The sequence below is a fragment of the Mus musculus genome, chromosome 6 (genome assembly GCF_000001635.26).
Source record: "Mus musculus strain C57BL/6J chromosome 6, GRCm38.p6 C57BL/6J".
NCBI lineage: Eukaryota > Metazoa > Chordata > Mammalia > Rodentia > Muridae > Mus > Mus musculus.
Window position 1 is genome coordinate 76,820,757 of NC_000072.6, and position 22,110 is coordinate 76,842,866.

Genomic DNA, 22,110 nt, shown 5'->3' on the forward strand with positions numbered 1-22,110 from the left:
TTTGTATAGCTTTTAAAAAATGTATCACATCATTAGGGAAGTTGGCACTAGAAAAAATAGCAGACAAGAGTGAGAGAGAGAAGCATGAGCCAGGCCTTTATTAATTGGCTGATGATGGAGAGCTATGATCCCAGAAACAGGAAAGAGAGATTTTTGCCATGGAAATTGGGGGATCTTTCTCTTTCAGTCACTACCATGACTTTTAAGTCACCCAAAGAAGCAACATTTAGATGGGATCCATTAGGCTATAAAATCTAGTAATCTGTTATAACAGTAGAACACTGAGAGACAGTGATGACCTAAACTTGGAATTACTGAAACATCTTTACACAGGAGGTTTCCCAGGGATTCTCAGATAATTAAATCAAAAAGGAGAGATAGTTACTGGGATTCCATATATTGAAGGAAGATCGATGATCTATCTGAAAAGCTAAACGACGTTAATATAGTCGAGGCCCTTAGGTGTGTGGTATAATACACACCCTTTTCATTTAGATTGCTTTTTCCTCTGGACTTAGGGTATGCCATCACAAAACTGAGGAGCACTAAGGTAATTGATTATAATCTTTCCTTGTTCTGTGATGCTTCTTTAGTTTTGTTTTTTTCATTTTAAAAGAGTTGGAAGGTAACTTATTCATATTCCAAATTCCTATATGTTTTGCAACCATCCTGTTAACACCTTTCTCACTCAACCCCATAGTTATTTCTCTGTGTATTACAGTTATTTGGACAATTTTAGAAAAAAATCAGGAAATAAAAAATACACTAGACTCTGAAGGCTAGACATATTCTATCTTACACTCTTCTGATCCCCTAGCACTTTGTGATAAATAAAGGAGGTGTGTGTGTGTGTGTGTGTGTGTGTGTGTGTGTGTGTGTGTGTATGTGTTTAAGGTATTGCAAATTTTCACAGTCTATATCGTGAACTGAGCCAAATCTATAACCAAAAATGATCATGAGACCTTGATCAGTTTTATACAAGAATTTAGGGCACGCATTCCTCAACCTCAACCAATTTTTTTTTACTGGATTTGTTCCATGGAGAAGCCATTGATAGGTATCTTTCTACACAGTGAGCTCTTTCTCTATCTGAATTCATAGTGGGTAATATTTGCACCATTCATCAGATAAATAAAGGAATCTAAGGACTGTAACACATTCTGTTAACAAAAAAATAGCCTTGACTGCTTCTAATATGGAGGGAAAGGCAAGCACTTAGAAAATAAGACTAAATTTGGAGAAGCATAATGCAATGTAAAGTTCATCATGGCTTCCTAATGTGTTGTGACATTAGTGTGGGAGCGTTTTAACACACATAGAATGTTGACAAGCTGGAAAAATAATCCCATCAATCATTTTATTGGATAATAAATGAATGGTTACTTACAGGAGCATGGATAACTCAAAGGCAGCTGCATCCCTGAAAACACCTTACAGAATGGGTAACATTTCATGAAAACTGGAAGCCCAGACAGTTTACAAACAGAGCAACAGTTTGGGAAGTCATCCCCATCAATCTTTATTGCTGATTGCTTATATAACCTTTGGAGGGACCCTGTGTACCTGATAAGTTTCTAGGAGTTCCTGAGACTTTTGAGTTGTTGACTTTTTTGAGTCTTAATCTTTTTTTAGAACTTTTTAAAACTTGATGAGTTTCCCTCAAGGCTAGAATGTTTCAGATTAGTTGAAACTGATGCATAGCAGGGACTTTCTCAGAAGTGTGGTAAATACTGCAACTTATAACTAAAGAATTTCATTTGTTTACATCTGTCATGTCTTCTACTCTTCATTCTCTTGCTCCTTTCCATTGAGTGACTCATTTGAGTAGAGTAACGTCAGTTGTTTCTTCTAGGATGAGTTAAATGGATGATACACCAGAGTCATTTGCCAGTTTCACAATAATTCCAAACCAAAAACCACATCCAATGACTTTCATTATTAAGCTTAGCAATTGGAGGTGGTGATACTACACACATTCCTTAGGTGCTGAACTCAAAGTCAGTGTTAGGAGTCTTACCTTCTTTTCACACATATAGCTATTAAAGTTGAATAGAATGATGGACTGGGATTTTTCTAAATGTGGACTTTGTGAAAACCTAATAAGCACATGCTGCCTTTGCTTTATTATAATCAATATTTCAAGAGCAGGGGACCTCCTTATCTCCGTGGAAATGATCATATTTTGTTATACTCTATTATTTACATGCCCAACTGTTTTCAATTTCCAATTGTTTTCGTTGGTTACCTTTTACAGATAACCATCTTGAAAATGTGGCCTGTATTCATGAATATGCCCCCCATAAGTCAATCTTGAACTATTATTTGAAGATCCCAGTAGGAAACTGATAAATTTCAGGAAATAATAGTTTCATGAATTTTATTTACTAAGATTATTTTTACAATAGATGGTGCTGCATTCCTCCAAGTAGATTGTTTGTGTTGTGGGAATCATGAGAAGACACAACTAGAGTCAAGGTTGTGAATGAAGAAACAGTTCTACTCAGCAGAACTATGAGAAATCACTCCAGAAGGTTGGTGCTTCCATGATCTTGTCAGCTCAAAGAGGCCACACAAGGGAAACAGTTACCTTGGCCTAGGTGATGTCCTTCTTCCTATTGCTTTATTGATATTTTTCTTGGACAGATCTTGTAAAGGATAAGTAATAAGCAAGTGCATTGAATACATACCTAGCAAACAGGTGAAGAAATATGAGAAAGTAGATATGGAAGACACAGAAAAATGCAGTTCTGTATTAACTCTGCTCTGACTTTCATCCAGTGGTTTATTAATGACATGCCTTTAATCGCATCTCTAATCTTGTTTTGACCACATATCTATCAATCCTTTTTGTTTGTTTATTTGATTTCCCAGGAGATCAGTTATGTCTTATATTTTCAGAAGATCCATCTTATTTCTATCTCTGTGTGAGTCATCATTTTGTGTGTGTGCACACACGTATGAGCATGCAGATACATGCAATCGTGTGCTCACACATGTATATAGTTGACAGAAGAGGGTATCATATCACTTGAATCTGGAATTTTAGGTGGTTGTAGGTCACTGAATGTGATGTATATTTGGTAAGAAAAGCAAATTCCAATCTCTTGGAAGATTAACAAGCATATAACCACATACCCATTTCTCTGGCTTGTCTGGTGTCACTTGAGTAATATATTAGCTATATAATCTGTCCTACCAGCACTGGGATAATCCCACTGGGAAAAATCCTTTTCATGGTGAACTCATTCTTAAATAATCTCATTACTACTTTATCTCCCAAAGATAACTCAAAATAGAGACCTCTTTTAGTCTTTTTTCATACAGCCTTTGTTCAGTTACACAATTTCAACTTCCCCAGGTGTGATCATTCCACCAAGGTTTGGGAATACTGCCTACTGTGTCCTGTGTTACTTTTGCTCTGTTATGACTAATATGTGGTTTTATCCTTTGAAGCTCAGCTGAATTATCTTGTGGTCTATGCTTTCCATTTCCTGTCTGTCCAGAAACAATGTATCCTTTCCTCAGCCATGTTTCAGGAAGGTTTTCCATTGTCCTTTTCTCTAACTTCTATTTGGACACTGTATGTGTAAGCTATAATTATTACTGTCTGTGAAACAGTGCTTACAACAGCAATTCTCTCTCACCTATGCTTTATTACCTCAGTATTCTAGAGTCCCTAAAACATGAGAAATACCCCAAAATATTTGCTAAATGAATGAGCAGTTTGAGGTATAGAAGTCCATCCTTTACCATGTATCCACAGAACAGTTCCCCTACATGTGTTAATTCATAACTTCTTGTATAATACTGGACGAATTATACCGAGCCCTGGAAGAATAATGAGAGTACAACAGGCAGATTTTCTATGAAGACGATAAGAAGTAAGATGTTGGTTCCCATGGAAGATGATTCTTGGATGTACTGAGGGAACCATCTCTTGCCAATAGTATCTACTCACATTGAGGAATTCTCCTTTGTGTAAAACCATTGTGTATATAAATTTCTATTTCTGCAGAGTTGATTATTTGAGTCCTGAATGGAAGCTCTGTAAGATTTATTAAGTTCTACATGGTGTTCATTAGGAATTAACTCAGAAACTTCAGGAAGTCCCTCCCTGAAACTAAGATGATGCACAAAGCCTCTTCTTTCTCAAGTTTATGTAAGGGTTATGGACTGTCAAGATGATCATCAGATCAACCAAGATGCCTAGAAGAGACTGTCTGATCTGCCAAGCTGCCTTCAGATCATGCAAGCTATCGCCCATCTGGTATGGACTTCTAGTAATTATCTGTGAGTCATTTATCCTCCACAATCATATTTCTGTAAGTAATCCCAATATACTCTTTGGTTCACCTAGTTCAATATTGGTGTGCTTATTACGTGGGTCTATTTTTGGTTCTATAATGGGAATCAGTAGGTACTTGAGTCTTTCCAGGTCCAGTATCCAACAGAAAAGCTAACTAAGCACCAAGCACAAAACTTCTTCTTTTATGACATGTCATTATTTAATAAGTATGGATCCACTGATCTTCCCACAACCTAAAAGAGTGTTTCCTTAGTTAGGTGTACAATAGCAGACATAAATGTGATAACTTCATTAATTCATTTTCTGCATACTTAGGTAGGTTTCTACATGTATTTACCTTCTAATATCTTTTCTTGGAACCTAACTTCCAAGTATGACTCTTTTATTTTATAGGGCACTTTGATGTGCCATTGATGATAGTATCCAAAAAAATTATAAAATAGAACAAAATTTCTTTTCTCTATTCCATCTATATGTCTTATCTTTAAGGAAAACAGAGCAGTGATTAATGTCAATCACAATAAAAATAAATAAATGTTAAAGTGTTTAAGTACTCTACCAGGCGGGAAGCTCACAGTGAGTACTGTTTATTTTACATAGAGTGAACTATGAGTGACATGTCTTCTTTTAGTACTTGTTCAAGATATCCCCAATATACAAAAGACAAGAGTGAGATTAATCATACAAAGTCCAGTCACGATCTGAAATAATAAAATGCAGAAATACAAGGTAGAGTGCTCATTTAAGTTCAGAAGCTTTTCACAAGTTCTCAGATTGTTAACAAATACTTCTGATGTGGTGCATGCCTTAATTGAGTAAAACCCTAATTGAAAGCTAATACTTGGGCTCAGAGTTCTCTTGATATAAACCCTGTGAAACATAGAAACAAGCAAAGGCATCCGATAGGCATTAGTTATTGAAAACAGAGCTATTAAATCGGGTTAAGTAGTTTTAGAAACTTTAATAACTTTGTTATTTTGCTAAATGGTTAAAAGCTGAACATTGATTAACTTTGCCTCTAACTAGTAACTTACAAACATATACCCCTTTACCTCTTTGTCCTGTCCTCACACATGGAAGCATTTATTGTAAGAGTATAAACTAAAGAACTTTTATTTATGTTGCTCCAGGCATTGGGTAATTATTTGGGCCAATTTTGTTCATGAGGGAATTACAATACTTGAGGCGATAGCACAAGCTTTGTTTAGTGTATACGAGCAGGGAAAGTTTCTCATTATTTCAAAATAGCTGCTGTTTTGTCCCTCTCAATTTCAGACTAATTCGAATAGGTATCAATTAGGAGGTTCCCATAGGGACAGCAGTGGAGGTCTCAATTGAACAGAACAATTGCCCCAATTCTTTATATTTTTATAGGCCAGCTATAGACTCAGGCTCTGCTTATGGTACAAACATAAGTAGAAGCTCTTGTAGAAACAATCTACAAGAAAGTTTCTTGATGCATTTGCAAGAAGAATTTTCTTCTAGCTGGCTTTGGCCAGGACAAAAAGAACTTGACTCAAACAATTTTGCGTTTCGCGTTTTCATCAAACATATAGATAGATGCATTGGTCCTCCATGTCTAGAATTCTATACCAGCAGGTTCAACCAACCCAGAGGCAAAGATATATCTTAAAACTTATGTCTGCTTCTGACAAGATACTTTGGCCAGTAAAGTGGCTACCCTGGAAGCAAGAGTGTTTGCATTCCATTCTCAGAGCCTGTATAAAAAGAGCTATGTTTCTGACTTTGTCTTATTTGACAAGTTCCAGACCAATGAGGAGCCTTGTTTCAAAAGATATTAGATGGGGGTAGGAGAAAAAAAATGCTAGTTGATGAAATCTGAGGAATGACATCTGAAGTGTCCTGTCACTTGCTCTCTCACATGTAGATTTATGTGTACTCAAACATACATACAAAACAAATGTCTCTATTGAAAATTAAGCAATTCTTTTATGTCATTAATTACTCAAAAGTAAGTTAGCTTCCATGAATAATGTTTCTTATTATTAATTTTTAGTTTATTTCTAATTTGTTCAGAAGTGCTATTCAGTGTGACTTCTTTAAGTTTATTACATTTTGTTATGTGCTATACCACATGACCTTCCTTGGAAAAGACCCTCTATGCTGATGAGGAGACAGTACATCCTTACTCTAAGGTAGAATGTTCCGTGAATGTCTATGAGGCCTGTTCACTCTAGGGTACAATTTTGCCTTGCTGTTTCTTTATTTAATTTTCTGTCTGGGTGATCTTCCCATTGCCAAAAGTGGGTTGTTAAAAGTTCTCAAATATGTATTGGAGTTGATCTCTCCCTTCAGAGCTCTTAACATTTGCTTTACATACGGATGGACTATCGTCTCTGGTGTCTGTATATTTAGAATGACTCTTTCCTGTTGTGGAGATGGCCCAAATGTTGCTATATAATAACCTTCTGAAAGTCTCTTTTTACTATGTTCTATTTAAAATCTATAGCTTCTGCTATTCTTCCCTTAACTATTTGTGGGAATAGTTGATTCCAATCCTTCACTTTCGGTTTGAATATCAGTCTACGTAGCCAAAAATGTCTCTTCATTACAGTAGGTATTTTAAAATCATAGTAATTCAACACATCATTGGGGCAAGAAAAGATGCATAACTATATAAGCACTTAACTATGTGTAAATTAAATTATTTGACTCTTCATAGCTGTTAGCTCTCATTTTTCATTTTCATTGCTATTTTGTTATTACCAGGCACATGTATGCCATGACGGCATGTGTGATTTAGCAGGCAACATTTAGAAGGTAGTTCCTTGCTCCCACCTTATTGAGGTAGGGTCTTCCTCACTACTGTGTGCTGCACACTCCATGGCTGGCATGTGAGGCCTCAGGATATTTTCCTTTCTTCACCTCTCTTGTTAGAAGTATAGGGATTATAGATGTGCTTGATGGCCTTCAGCTTTCTTTCTGTGTATTTTGGACTTGAACTTGGCAATCAAGTTTCAGTGTAAGTGGGCAGTTCTATTCATTGGGCTATCACTATGGTCTGTGGATCTTTTTATTAGTTAATAGGTTTACTGATGAATGAATTAATGAATTTTCCATGTGACTGCAGTTTCCTCTACCTCCTTTCCTTCCAGTTCTTTCCCCCACTTCAGTATAGAACATTTTTTGGTACCCAAAAATGTTTAGTCAACTTTTAACTCTTCTTCTGTAGTTTCCTTAGGAAATGGTAATACGAAGACATACTAGTATGCCAACCTTAATGTGCCAATTATGTATTAGAACAGAAAAGGAGAACAGTGAAGTGAAAACAGTTTTTGCAAAAACCCTAAAGTCATGTTAGGCTCTTATACAGTCATTTAGCAGCTATCCTATGATGACCCGATAGAGGGTTTGCTCACATGGAAAATTTCCTATATGTGAGGCACATAGACAGTGCCACCAGAAGAATAGCCATGTGACAGGTGAGGTGGAGCATGATCATACCCCGAAAATCTCAGTGTTTGAGATGGCAGGCATAGAGCTGACTCCTTCCCCATCTCAATGCCTGCTTTAATGCACTTAACTGTGACTGCCAACTAGGTGATCAAAGGCTTTCAGTTAAGTAACATAGCATCTGGAATCTTTCCCTATGCAGATAGAACATCACCAACTTCTTAGCCTCAACCAATAGAATGCATTTATCCCTGAAAGCATCCTATTCCCCAAGGCTCATATGGTCCCTCTCCACATGGAAAAAGGCACATAAGTTATTTTACCAAGGGTGTCTAAGAATGGCTCTGGTTACTTAGCTGTAACTCTAGGGAGAAAGATCTTGCCCCAAAGCACTTATCCTTGGACCTTGGACGTGTCTGCCTGGCCAGTCACCTGTTGCTCACAGTGGCTCACATCAGAGAGTTGGCTTCTGATACTGCTTCCTCTGCAGCCAGATGTGGAACCACACCTATACTTTTTATTTCTATTCAGATCCTTTCTCATGGAATATCACTGGAGTGTTTGTGGCTCCTTAGCGTTCTTCCTCATATACTAAACTAATGGGTTCTTTTTCAAACTCATCCTGAAAATTGCTTTAGCTCACTTGGTTTGGTTTTGAGACAGTCTCACTCTGTATTATTAGCTGGTTTGGATTTCATTATTTTTCCCAGGCTAGCCTATAACAGTGATTCACCTCCCTCAGCCTTCCACATCTTGAGACTATATAGGTAGAGATCATTTGATTCAGATTGAATATGGAGGTGCATGAACATGTATTTTTTTTTCTTGATCTACTTAAAATTCAGGTCTAAATAGATTTCTATCAGGACCCTAGCCTATGCTAATCTCTAACCATAGCAATGCATGAAACATTAACTTTTATAACATAATGGCTACAGCCTAATCAAGATAGTCTTATTAATTAAAATTTGTTTTAGATAAATATGCATTCTTCAGTTATAAGCATACAAAGAAATCTAGAGTAAGCCTTAAATGAAACAAGTAGAAAACTGTCATATAATATTAAATGGGTGAGTGTCATTAACACATTCAGAATATGAACTATTTTCTTTGCCTCCAAAAATCCTCCTTTAGACGTTATGTGCAAGGATGGGGGGAGGAAACCAATGGGGACTCGGGAGGGAAGAGAAGGGTTGTTGGAGGGGGCCATTGGATGGGGGTAGTGAATGGGATGTAAAGTGAATAAATAAAATAAAATAATGATGATGACAATAAAACTCCTCTTTAATAGAGGCATGCATTTCCTTCCAAATTAGCACTATTTTCTGTGCTAATTGAGGATGTTAATAGAATGAACTATAGAGAAGGTGAATATGATACCTGCTGATACTCAAAGAAGTTACTCCTCACTGTTCTTTATTGGGTGGAAACTTTAATTCCATGATGCCTCTGGAATATCTCCCTGTCTGAGTGTATGCCTTCCCTGACCCCTTCAGTGTCTTTGCTGGCACCATGAAGGAAGATGCTTGTCTGCTTGGTAAGCAGTAGTAGGTAAAAACCTTGATGGTACATTAACCCTCTCTAATTTTCTAATAGGACCTCAAAGGAATGAGAGTTGTGGCTACACTTATTGGTGGTTAAGGGTGGAGACGACATAGTCTGTACTAGAGCATACAGAATATGAGTTCTTTGTAACCATTCAAACAGGAATGAATTTCTCCAGCATCCTGATAAGGAACTTTGCTATTGCCCTTTAAGTGTGAAGTCTTAGCTGACCTGAGTTTGGGCAAAGTCTGTTATTGTGTCATGAATACTGTCTAACATTTTTATATTTACTATTCTGCCCATTTATTTTTTTATTGTGGGCATGGCTGTATATTACATCCTTCAATTTTAGTTGAGGGCAGAAGGTAAAATGATATACCAATACAGTGCAGCACCATGGTTTCCTTGGGTCCTGTGTCACAAGCCAGTGTGCTGCTCTGTTTGACTTTTCAAGGTCTGACTAGACATAAGAACAAAGCATGTATGTTTTGACACAATGGTTGAGAATTTTAGTACTGGCATCAAGTCATGTGGTGCATTGCTAACGTGTCTCATTGTTCTGAAAAGATATGCTACTTAAGTAACTTAAACTATAGAGTGCTCGTTATGACTTGTAATTCCAGGGTACACAGTCCATCATACAGGGAAGGCATTGCAACTGCAGTCGGAGACTGCTGGTCACATTGCATCTGCAATCCAGAAGCAGAATGATACACGATTGTGCTCAGCAAGCTTTTTCCTTTCATGTTCCTTGTCACCTCAGCCAAAGAAGTGCTACCTCCCACATGTAGATCGGGTCATCTCACCTCAGTTAAATTAATCTATAAAATCCCTTACAGACATGGCTATACTGATTCAAAATCCCAAGTAGGCAATCAATGTTAACCATCACAGGTGGTTTTAATAACTTTCTGAACCTATGTAATACATTCTTCTAACCCTAAGTGAGTTACTAGAATAATATATTAGTGAGGTTAATATGTGGATTTACAAAATCTCCTGTCTTTGTATCTATTATTCCAGGAACATCCTGACTCCCATGGTTGCATAGAGACCACTGAAATACTCAAAATCACAGTGATTTATCTTTACCCATACTCACAACAGTTCCTATTCCACTTATGTGTTTGAAGTATAATATCCCATAGTAGAAAGCACCCACCATGTATTTATCAACTATATTTTAAGAGGCAAACTACCATAACATTATATGTTCTTGGCATGTAAAATATTGATAACTAATACACCGTAGACCTAAGATTTTTTTAGAAGTCTGTAGGTTCGGAATGACATTGACAGATTAGATCTGGAATGTGTGACCAAAATTTTTATTAGATATTTTCTTCATTTACATTTCAAATGCTATCTCAAAAGTCCCCTATACCCTTCTTCCACCCTGCTCCCCTACCCACTCACTCCCACTTCTTGGCCAGGGCATTCCCCTGTATTGGGGCATATAAAGTTTGCTAGACCAAGGGGCCTCTCTTCCCAATGATGGCCAACTAGGCCATCTTCTGCTACATATGCAGCTAGAGACACGAGTTCTGTAACTAATATTTTTAGTCAAACATTGATTTAAAATAAGAATGGTTTGCCTTCAAATATATTTGTCTCTTCACTTTTCCTTGTCTAGACATATATTTCTGTGTATGTTGACACATATACTTGGATCTGTGTTCCTGGACATACATGTAGAAGCCAAAGAATTATTTCTCTAACTCTCTTCACCTTATACTTCACCTCAGTACTTTGATATAGGATCTCAAAGCTTAGAGGTGGACTACCAGCTACTAAGTTCTCACAATCTTCATGAACCTGCTTTACATACAGTGCTGAGATTACAGGCAAAAGCTGCTACTTGCACAATACTCTTTAGGTTCTGAGAATTTAAACTCAATCCTCATGCTTGCTTAGCAAGTGCTCTTTCTCACTGAGCATCTTCCCAGCCCAGCACACATTTTAATCAAGGCTAAAAGTACTAGTTTCCAAAATCTGTCATTGAACTAGTTATTCCAGGGTCTGGTGTCTTAGACTTTGGAGCAAGTTCCACTCAGTAACTCCTACAACAAACTTTGGAGCTGTTGTTGAGCTCTCTTTTTATCCCAAAGACCACTATTTAATTTCATGAAATATTAAATATGCTTATAAAACAAAGACATTATTGAGATGCAGTTAAAGTCCTGAGTTAGGAAGGTTATTATTGGGTTTTCTACATGCATCCATTCTAACTACAAGGTTCCAGATAAGAATGAGATAGAGGTTTAGTAAACAATAAAATGATAGGACAGACAAAGGCTATGAGTCAGAATATATATGTGTTATAACACCCGTAAAGGATAAGGAAATAGATAGCTTTCTAAAATATTTTGTAATAATTAAGGTCTGTCAATATGTTATTTTTATTCAGTAAGATACCTTTAGAAATGTTGGCCTTCAGAATGCACTAATCACTGTGTATTGCTTTAAACCGCTTGCTTTCTGGTATTTTGTTAAAAATCACAGACACCAGAACCAAATATTTGAGTTTTATTATTTTTTATGCATCTGAACATAAATGGTGAATTTAATTTCTAGCCTTATTTGCTATATATTTGAATTACCTTAAAAGACCATAGTCATGGATCCTATCTTACAGAAAGTAATTAGAACATCTAAAGCTATTGAATCACTTAGGCAAATAGTAAATTGTAGGTATTTACTGTCATAAATATTCATTCATACAAACAATGGGTAAAGCAAGAATGAATAGTTTCATTATACACACAGACACACACACACATACACACACACACACATAAATGTATATGATGTAATATAGTGGTTATTAGTGGTTATATCCAGTCACAGGACAGATGCTAGGATACAGAAGGAGGAAAAGGTGAAACTAAAGTGTCAAACCATATATGAATGCTTTGATTCTTAAACTGGAAGATAAATTCATGAGTTTCCAGCTTACAAGCTTATGTGACTTATATTTTCTGTGTCATATGCAAATGGACATATACTTTTCAAGGCTGTAGTATTTGAATTACAGATCCTAGATATTTACAGATTACATTAAGTCAAAGAAACTCTATTGTCTTGTGGTAACTATGCCAACAATCGTCATATTTTCTCAAATCCTTAGCTCAATGAGCCAATTGCTCATCTTGGTTTTCCCATCTCCAAACTGATCAGGCTTTCCTCTATAGAAGCAAATCACTGAATCATGTAAATCATTGAGGTAAAAATCAAAAGGGGAAACTGCAGAAAATTTCATGTTTCTTTTCTGGAAACATGATATTTCAGCACATATTGTGTGGTAGTTTGCATAAGAATTGTCCCTATAGGCTTGTATATTTAAATGCTTAGTCATCAAGAAGATCATCATAAGGAAGTTGTGGCCTTCTTGGAGTAGGCATAGCTTTAGTGAAGAAAGTGTGTCACTGGGTGTGGGCTCTTTGAGGACTCAAAAATCTCACAGTATGCCCAGTATTTTCTTTTTCTCTATTTCTGGATAATAATGTAGCTCTCAAATACTTCTCTGCATCTGGCTGCCTGCTACCACACTCCCTGCCATGATGATAACGAAATAAGGCTCTGAAACTGTAAGCAAACCCCTAATTGAATGCTTTCTTTTATAAGGGTTGTTTTGGTCATGGTGTGTCTTCATAAATATAGAAAGTTGTCTAAGACATATTGTATTAGCCAGTGGAACAATAAGATTAAAGGGGGATTCTAATACATGATTGCTATGTATGATGGTCAGGTAAGGAACAACAAGCACTTTAGAACATTAGTGTTCTCAATGTTAATTTCTGAGTACCAAAAGTTTAGAACTGCACCCAATGATGTTTTGACCTCAGCATAGGCCCCAATGTATTCAATATATGAATGCTATGATGACACTTAGGGCAGCTGCTGACAGTCCTATGAAATGACAGTGCCAGTTATAGGGTGCATATGAAATACGAAAACAGAAATACTTTCTAGAGCTTGGAAAACATTCATCTGAAAAAATTTTAAGGTAAAGTAAGACTGACCTTGCACATAAAATAAAAGTCAAGTTAATACCAGTGTCAAAAAACTTGATTCACTTACTAACAGTGCATTGTAACAATATTGCTACATGCCATTTATGCAAGTGGGCCTTCATTTTAAATTATATATATACACACACTCACACACACACACACACACACACACACACACACACACATGGAAGTAGAATTTAAGTCAATAAATTATCAGAGACCAGTGACTCACTTTTGAGTATTTTAGACATTAAAATTATTTTTTATATCTTCCATTTGATTAGAAGGTACATGTTTTGATTTTTCAAAACCTACTTTAATTATGGTTCTTTAATGCTTCAACCACCTACTACAGGTAGAGGAAAAGAAAAGTTAACAGGAAATGGGCGTTGTGGACCTGTTAGAATAGTTCTTTGTAGCTATTCCAATCTGCAGCAGCAGCAGTTCAGTCCATAACAGCTTAGCAGAACACTAAACAGGAATCAGTAGCATTGGCTCTATCCAGAAGAAACTATGAGGCTCTGACAATCGCCATGTGTCTGGTTCAGTGGCAATAAACAATGGGAATACCACCAGAAGTTCTATGGTATGTTTCTCTCACAGCAAGCAAAGATCAGTGAAGAAAACAAGACAAACCAATGCAAAAGTGTCATCAGAGAAGACTGGTGTCAGTGAAGCCCAGCAAAGATCAGCAAAAAGTTGCAAGGGCATTGTTCACTGTCTGTTGGGTTATACTTATATACTCATTCCAAACATCACATGTCCTACCAAGCATCCACTCCAACAAAACACCATATGCTCTTTCACCAGGCAGCTTCCAAAAGACACCGCATGTCTGTCCTCAGCAAAACATGCTCCCATGTGTATGCCCCAGCAAAACTTCTTCCTACAAGACTGTTTCCAGAAACATGTCACATGACACAACTGACCCTCCAATGAAACCAGAAATTCCCACTTCAAGGGAGCAATTGCAATCTTAAATATGCATATTTATACCTATATGAAACAGATGCAGCTCTTAGGAAGCCTAGCTTGACAGCTCTCTGTAGCTGGAGACTCCATTTCAGAAGTTCTCTCTCCATCCTCTCTCTTCATCCAATTGTACCATTTTCCCCTACCATCCTTTCCTTCCATCCCCTCCCCACTGTTGTCTACATCTCCTTTCTTCCTTTCCCCTCTTCATATCCTTCAGAGCTTGAAATTCTCCCTGTGCTTGTTCCCAGCATAATGCAGACTCTCATGAAAGCAAAACCTTGTGGACATGATTCCCCAACAGAACTGAACATAATTTTTATGTAATTCCTAGGAAGTTACATATAATTTGCTATGAGGAGAGGAGAAGATTATGGAAGCACAGAGCCAGAGATGGGACTAATGAAATGTAATGTAAATGGAATTAATTCAGAACTAAAGAAAAATAGCATGAAGGAAGTCTAGAAGTCATGCTTTCTTCTCTCTTCCACTTCTTTTCTTCCTCCTTCCTTTCCTCTCCTCCTCCATCCCTCTCGTTCTCACTGTGTTGTTATTAACACTATTTATGATCTTAGGAATATACAAAAAACCTTCTACGTGTGTGTGTGTGTGTGTGTGTGTGTGTGTGTGTGTGTGTGTGTGAGTAAGTGTGTATGTGTGTGTGTGTTGGTGGAGAGAAAGAGATTTAGATGGGGACTCTGATTTTCTCTCTATTGTCTTGATTTCATGATCTGCTTTAGTTCAAAACATCTCTGATTGCCTTATTCATTATGTTTTTCATATGCCTAGTGTTTGTATAGTAGCCGAACTATATAGAATTTGAGAACATTTTGAAGAAAATAATCCATAATTCTTCACTCTGTAAGGATTATTTTGATGTTCTGGTGTTCTCACGCAGACTGTGAGAATATGCCCATATTTGTTTAGCTATAATTTCTAAGACATAACTGCAGTGGCTGTTTTCTTTTATACTGTGTCTAGAGCATACTTTCTGTATTGTTTGACAGTTCAACATACCTTTTGTTGGCACTTTAATGGCTGCATATCCATTGAATTGGAGTTATTTATCATTTAACTTGGGATGTTTGAACACTTGGTGTGTTCCTGCTTATTGTAGATAATACACAGAAATCAATATTTTATGCACTGCTAACTTTTTCATAAAAGTTTTTACATGTGCCAATTATCATATTTAATATAGTGTAACCAGACGTTAAGACCTGGGTTGAACATATGCATGTGAATGCATACTATATATAAATCTCTCCTTTGATGTGACAAGTTTTCTTACAGCTAGACTGTGAAGTATACCCCTTCACTCCAGTTTGAAAAGCCGGTGTGCAATAATGTTATTGACTATTATCTGGTAAAATGAATTTCATTTAGAAAGAAAAATTCTAAACACAGAATATATTGTTGGCATAAACTAGAAAAATTAACATATTTGAAGCCGCTTTCTCTAACTCAGCTTTACACTTACTGTATTGGAACTGCTTGATTTCTAGTTTTGGGTTACAACAAGTTATATTGCCAATTAAATGGCTATGACTTGTAATTTTGAATGAATACTATTTGTATCTAAGAATAGATTAAACAATCTACCTCTATGTGTGTATATATATATATATATATATATATATATATGAAATATGTGTACATAAATATATATTTATTAGCTCTACATAATATGATAAATTTATTATCCTTTAATGTATATAAACATAACAATATTAAAATATGGTAGATTTATTTTAAGTGTTTGAACTGAATTGACGATTTTTGCATCAATACTGTTTAGTTATAACTACAACCTAATTGTGCACAGTAGAAAGGGGCATGTGAACGGGCATGATGAATCTCATATCAGCAATATCTTCCTATGCATTATGAACTTCATTAGACATATACCAGAGAGAAAACCATGTGTTTAACCCTAATTATCAAAAATCCATTCGTTTTCTAGGTACTTTTATTCCGCCTGTAGCTATCCTAAGTAAAACCACAAAAAAGCAAGTATTAAAAATAGAATAGGGGCTCATAGGCTCAAGCACTTTAAGAGACTTAAGCAATTTTTAAGTAAATGCAAGAATCGATTCTGAACTGCGCTGGTTTGCATCTAAAATGCTTTAATACAGACTTTCCAATGGCAAAATGGGTGGAGATGCTTGCTGCCAAGCCTGATGACTTGATCTCTAAAACCTACATGATAGAAAGTAAAAACGAACTCCCAAAAGTTATCCAAAAGTGTGGTAGATGTGTAACCACACAAAGCATACTCAGAGCACACATAAATAATTTAGGAGCAGATATTAAAACAAAATACTTCAATGTTAAAACTGAAAACAAATGATTGGAAGGATCAGATCCACAAGGCTATGGGTATGCAACCTTTGAAAGGCACACTAAATAATACAATAAAGGTAGCAAGCTTCATAAGAAAGAAAATGTCAACCATGATGTCAAGTAAGACTTTCAAATGAGGGTCCTAAATTAAATTCTGTAGGATGCTGGGATCCCTGGGAAGCCTAAACTAATGTGTTAAAAGATGCACATGTTGTTACCATCTGAGGAAGTGAAATAGAAGAAACAGAATCAGTCATACGAAGAAGCCAACTTGTAGAAACATGGCTATTCAAAAATCAGGAGAGAGACAGAGAGACAGAGAGACAGAGAGAGAGAGAGAGAGAGAGAGAGAGAGAGACAGAGACAGAGAGAGAGACAGAGACAGAGAGACAGAGGTTGTGGAAGAACCTTGGTGTGAATCAGTTGCTGATTTCAAGTCACCCCATGAAGAGGAATGATCTCTTAGGTAGTAACCCTTGAATGGGCTGATGGCTAAATCAGAAGCTGAGATCTCACTTTCCTGGGGTAGGTATCTGTGTTTTCATTCCTGAAAGCAACTCTGAACAACGTATCTCAGCAACTTTTATAATTTCCATAGAGAACAGAAAATTATACCACAGTACTCAATTAATATACTGCAAGCCACTCTTATATTGAGTATGGGAATTCCAGATAACTGAACAAGTGCTAAGATCTGCAGCAGCAAAGAGAAATTAAAGACTTTCCAGAATTCAATTAGAATTAATACATACCATACCTGAACACATGAGACACAATGGAAATGGTGGTAAGAGAAAAGGCCATAGCACTAAGAGCCTTCAAAAAGAAACTGAGGAAATCTCATATTAGCAACTTAATAGCACATCTGAAATCTCTAGAACAGACAGAAGTAATCATACCCAGGAGAAGTAAACAGTAAGAAATAATCTAACTTAAGTCTGAAGGTAATACAATAGGAACACGGAGAACAGTACAAACAACCAATTAGAAAAAAAAAAACTTGATTCTTTGACAAAATCAAAAAAAAAAAAAAAATAGGACAAATCCTTATTTAAAGTAACCAAAGGTGGAGAAAGAAACTTGAAATCAACAAAATCAGAAATAAAAGGAGGAATATAACAACATACATCCAGAAAATTCCAAATATCATAAAGACATTGTTTGTTTGTTTGTTTGTTTTTCCAGACAGGGGTTCTTTGTGGAACTCACTTTGTAGACCAGGCTGGCCTTGAACTCAGAAATCTGCTTGCCTCTGCCTCCCAAGTGCTGGGATTAAAGGTGTGTGCCACCATGTCTGGCTATAAAGACATTTTTAAAACGTTTTACACCAACAAATTGGAAAATTTAAAAGAGATGGATAATTTTCTCAATAGATACTACTTGCTACAGTTAAATTAAGGTCAGATAAACAATTTGGATAGATTTATAACCCCTAGTGAAATAGGAACATTCATTAAAACTCTCCAACCAAATGAAGACCAGGGCCATGATAGATTTAAGGAAGATTTCTCCCAAAACTTCAAGGAAGAGTTAGCAACAATACTCCTTAAATTATCCCACAAAATAGATGCAGAAGAAACATTGCCCAATTCATTCTTACTTAATTATGAGGTCATGGTCACCCTGACAGACAAACCACATATAGGCTCAAGAAAAGAAATAGAATTTCAGACCAGTTTCCCTAGGAACATAAATGCAAAAATACTTGAAAACAGAATATAGAGACATATTAAAAATATCATCTACCATGATAAAGTAAACTTCAACCCAGAGATAAAGGAATGGTCCAATATATAAAAATCAGTAAATATAATTCACCATAAAATCAAATTGAGAGAGGAAAACCACATGATTATCTCGTAGATGCCAAAAAACCTGTTGACAAAGTCGAACATCCTTTCATAATCAAGTTTTGGAAAATATATTATAAACATGTTATTCTATGAAAATTCTGATTTATACTCAATTTCATTGATCACAGATGCTATATTGGTAAACATTTCTCCATTTTAGAAAAGGGTCATAGTTGAAAAGTCATGGATTTTAGACTATTTTCCTAAATGAAGAAATACTTTGACTAATCACAGCAAATATCCTCTGTTTTCATACTCACCCTCACTCAGGCAGCTTCTAATTAATACCAGAATTGTTTTCCATAGATTACTGTCGTGAAATACTTTGGCTAATAGATTTTTCTACTGTTTTTACGATATTTATCACTCCATTACTTTTGATAATATTTCTCATTTCTTCCTTATGGTATCTATCAATCAGTAAAAATGCAATCTATGTTTTTCTAGTTAGCACATGTTAATATAGTTTGATTAAATATTTAGTTCCTGACCAAGCCGGCTCAGTCGGTCAACAGGTTCTCCAGTGCAGAAGTGAGGATTAAAAAGAAAAAAGACAATTAGACAACATAATAGAATGACCCCAGACAGTTCTGAGGCTGAGGCAGGTTTATTTTTTTCCCAAACTACTTTTATACCATTTTAATTACATTCAAGTAATAAGGTTAAGCAGTACAATAAACACAATTAGCCATGGAACAAGCAAGGCAATAAAAAAAGTCCCACCATCACGCCCATGATCACTGTTTTTAAGGGCTTATCAGGATGTCCAAGATATCTGAGCCTACTTCCCTGTCCTAGCCCAAAGTCATTTATGCCTGAAGACTACTTCATTGTTCTAGCCTTGAGATTCTTGCCTGAGCTTACTTCCCTGTTCTAGCCTAAAATTAGATTCCTACCTGAGCTTAATTTCTCATCCTGGTCCAATGTCAGATTCCTGCCAAGCTACCCCAAAAAACTCTCCACAAGTTCCTGTACATTTTCTTAGACTGTCTACATAGTCTCTTTGACGCTTTCACTTCAATATTAATATTAACATGTTAATATGTTTCATTCCAAGCTACCTGGAATATGAGAAAGAAAACATACTGAACTCCACATATCTACTTTGCAGATATTTTCTTTATATTTTATTATTAACTGCAAAGAAAGTTTTTTATTTTTGACTTATGAGCATTTGAGGGACTGAAGAGATGGCACAGAGGTTAAGAACTCTAACAGTTTCACATACTGGAGTTTTCTCACAGCACCCAAGTTGCTTGGCTTTCAGCTGCCTGAAGAAACAACTTCCGGACACTTAATGCCCTCTGCTCACCTTTGCAGACACTATATGCATGTGCCCATAGACACAAACACATAAACGTAAGTAGCACAAAATTTTAAATAATAAAAACTTAGAACTAGGTAATTTGTGTGTTAAAAGGAAGATAACATCCCAGAAAAGCCTAAGTTGATTAGTAGAAATAATCTAATTTTAAATTTAAAATACTAGAGTCATAAGCCCCATGTTTAATCTCAGATCCAGTTTCTATAAAGTCATAAGAACTTCTTGAGTGGCGATCATATATGATTATGTTAAGACTACTCTAACATTTTGAAATTCCCTTATCTCCGGGGGAATGTAGGGATTTGTCTTTCTCTCATATATAAACATATACAATGAAAATGGCTAAATGAGGAATCTATAAACCTAAGACACAGTATATGTTCAAGTTATTTTTGATAGTCACACAGTCTATAGTCATCTCAGAAGAGAGTGGATAAATTGATAAACTACTAGATCCAGTTTGTCTCTGTGTATGTTGGTGGGGGATTGTATGGAATGTTGATTGATGTAAGAGAACAGAGCTTACTGTGAGCAACAATACTCCCTGAACAGGAGGTCCTGGGATGTATAAGAAACCTAATATAGAAAACACGAACTGTGATCAAGCCAGTTGGCAAGCTAAACCTTTCATGATTCCTGCTATAGCTCTTCAGCTGTGAAGTGAGTTCTTTGGTCAGAGGTAATGGTGTGAGAATTAGTAAGCAGGCCAGCCTTTGAGTTCCTTCTCTGGTTTCCCTCAGTGAGAGATTGTGGCCTAAAAGCAAAATATATCCTGTTCTCTCTGAAATTCCTTTTGTTCAGAATATTTTATCACGGTAAGAGATTGGAAATTTGAACTAGATCTTCAGCATCTTGAAACTTGGAACTTGAACAGTTCCTAGTTCTAGTTCTTGAACTAGATCCCAAATAATAGGGTGATAGCATCTAAAGCTGAAATATGCCATCATTATCCACACACTTTGTATTTGCCTATCCATTTTTGTGCTAAAATTTCACCCCAAATTAATACTTGATAAATTTTGTCAACATTTACCAAAATTCATATGCACAGAGTGGGAAAAATTTTGAGTTGCCAATCTATTCATTCCCAGGTGCCAGAGGGCAAAGTAGGCTGCATTTTTGCCTCAATCTTGCTACCACAAAGCTATCTTTATATAGTGCATGTAGTGCTGTGCCTCTTAAATTTTTAGTTGCTGTTGGTGATTTTTACGTTGAAACTGGCCTATGAGCAAGGTCGAATGACACTAAAAACAAGAAACCTTTGATATACTTTACAAAGAAAATGCATGTGTTAGAAAACCTTCATTCAAGCCCAAGTGATAGGGGCTACCTGTGAGTTTAATTTTAGTGAATTAACAATATGAAATAAGTGTTTAAGCAGAAATTCCCAGTGAACAGGTTTATTTAATGTTGGATAAAATGGTGTGCATGGACAGCTCTCTGGAATCTCATTCTTTACCTGCAATAGAACTTTGTTTCTTTACTGTTGGCAACTTGAGAGTCTAACCACTAGGAATAGGGAGAAGCTAATGGCCGATCTCATTAGGCTTCCAAGCATTTCCGGGTTGTTTGGTAGGGTTAAGAAGAGATGATAGGTGACATCACAGTCACAGTAGTTCCTGAACAGGGCTTGGCTTTAGCACATGCTTGTGACTTTAGGTGCCAAGGCCTGTATGCCATTGACCGGCTGCTCAATACTTCATGTGATTCATTCTCAGGAAGATCAGTTTCTAAACAATGACAGCTGTCACAGCAGAGGAACAAGTCTTCAGTATGTGGAATATTTACCAAAACACAAGCTTTGTATTCAGTTTCTCTGCTGAACTCGATTTGTGCTACCTACTGCCAATCCTCAATCAAGTTACATATATTTAAGAAAAAAACCCACATCTATTTTCATGAGATTTTTTTAAAAGTTTTTCATTATATATACATATTGTATATATGTACAAGTATGTGCGTGTGTGTGTGTGTGTGTGTGTGTGTGTGTGTGTGTGCCATAGTGTGATTATGGAGATCAAAGGATGATTTGTGGGAGTTGAGTGTTTTCTTTCTACCATATGGACCCAGGAGTTTAAACTTAGCCCCTGAGGCTTAGGGACATGCATATTATTCACTGCACCATCCATCTTACTGACCCTTAAAGGACTGTTTTAAAAGCTGAACATATATAAGACACTCAATACATATTACCTATGGTGAATAGTTAAAAAACCACAATGTTATAAATAGCTACAGTGTAGCTACCATTCTGAATAATTCTTAGAGGCTGGCTAAGTATTCAAGGGCATAGATGTTTCATTACTTAGGAGCTGTCAATCTGGGTCCTGGCTTCACATT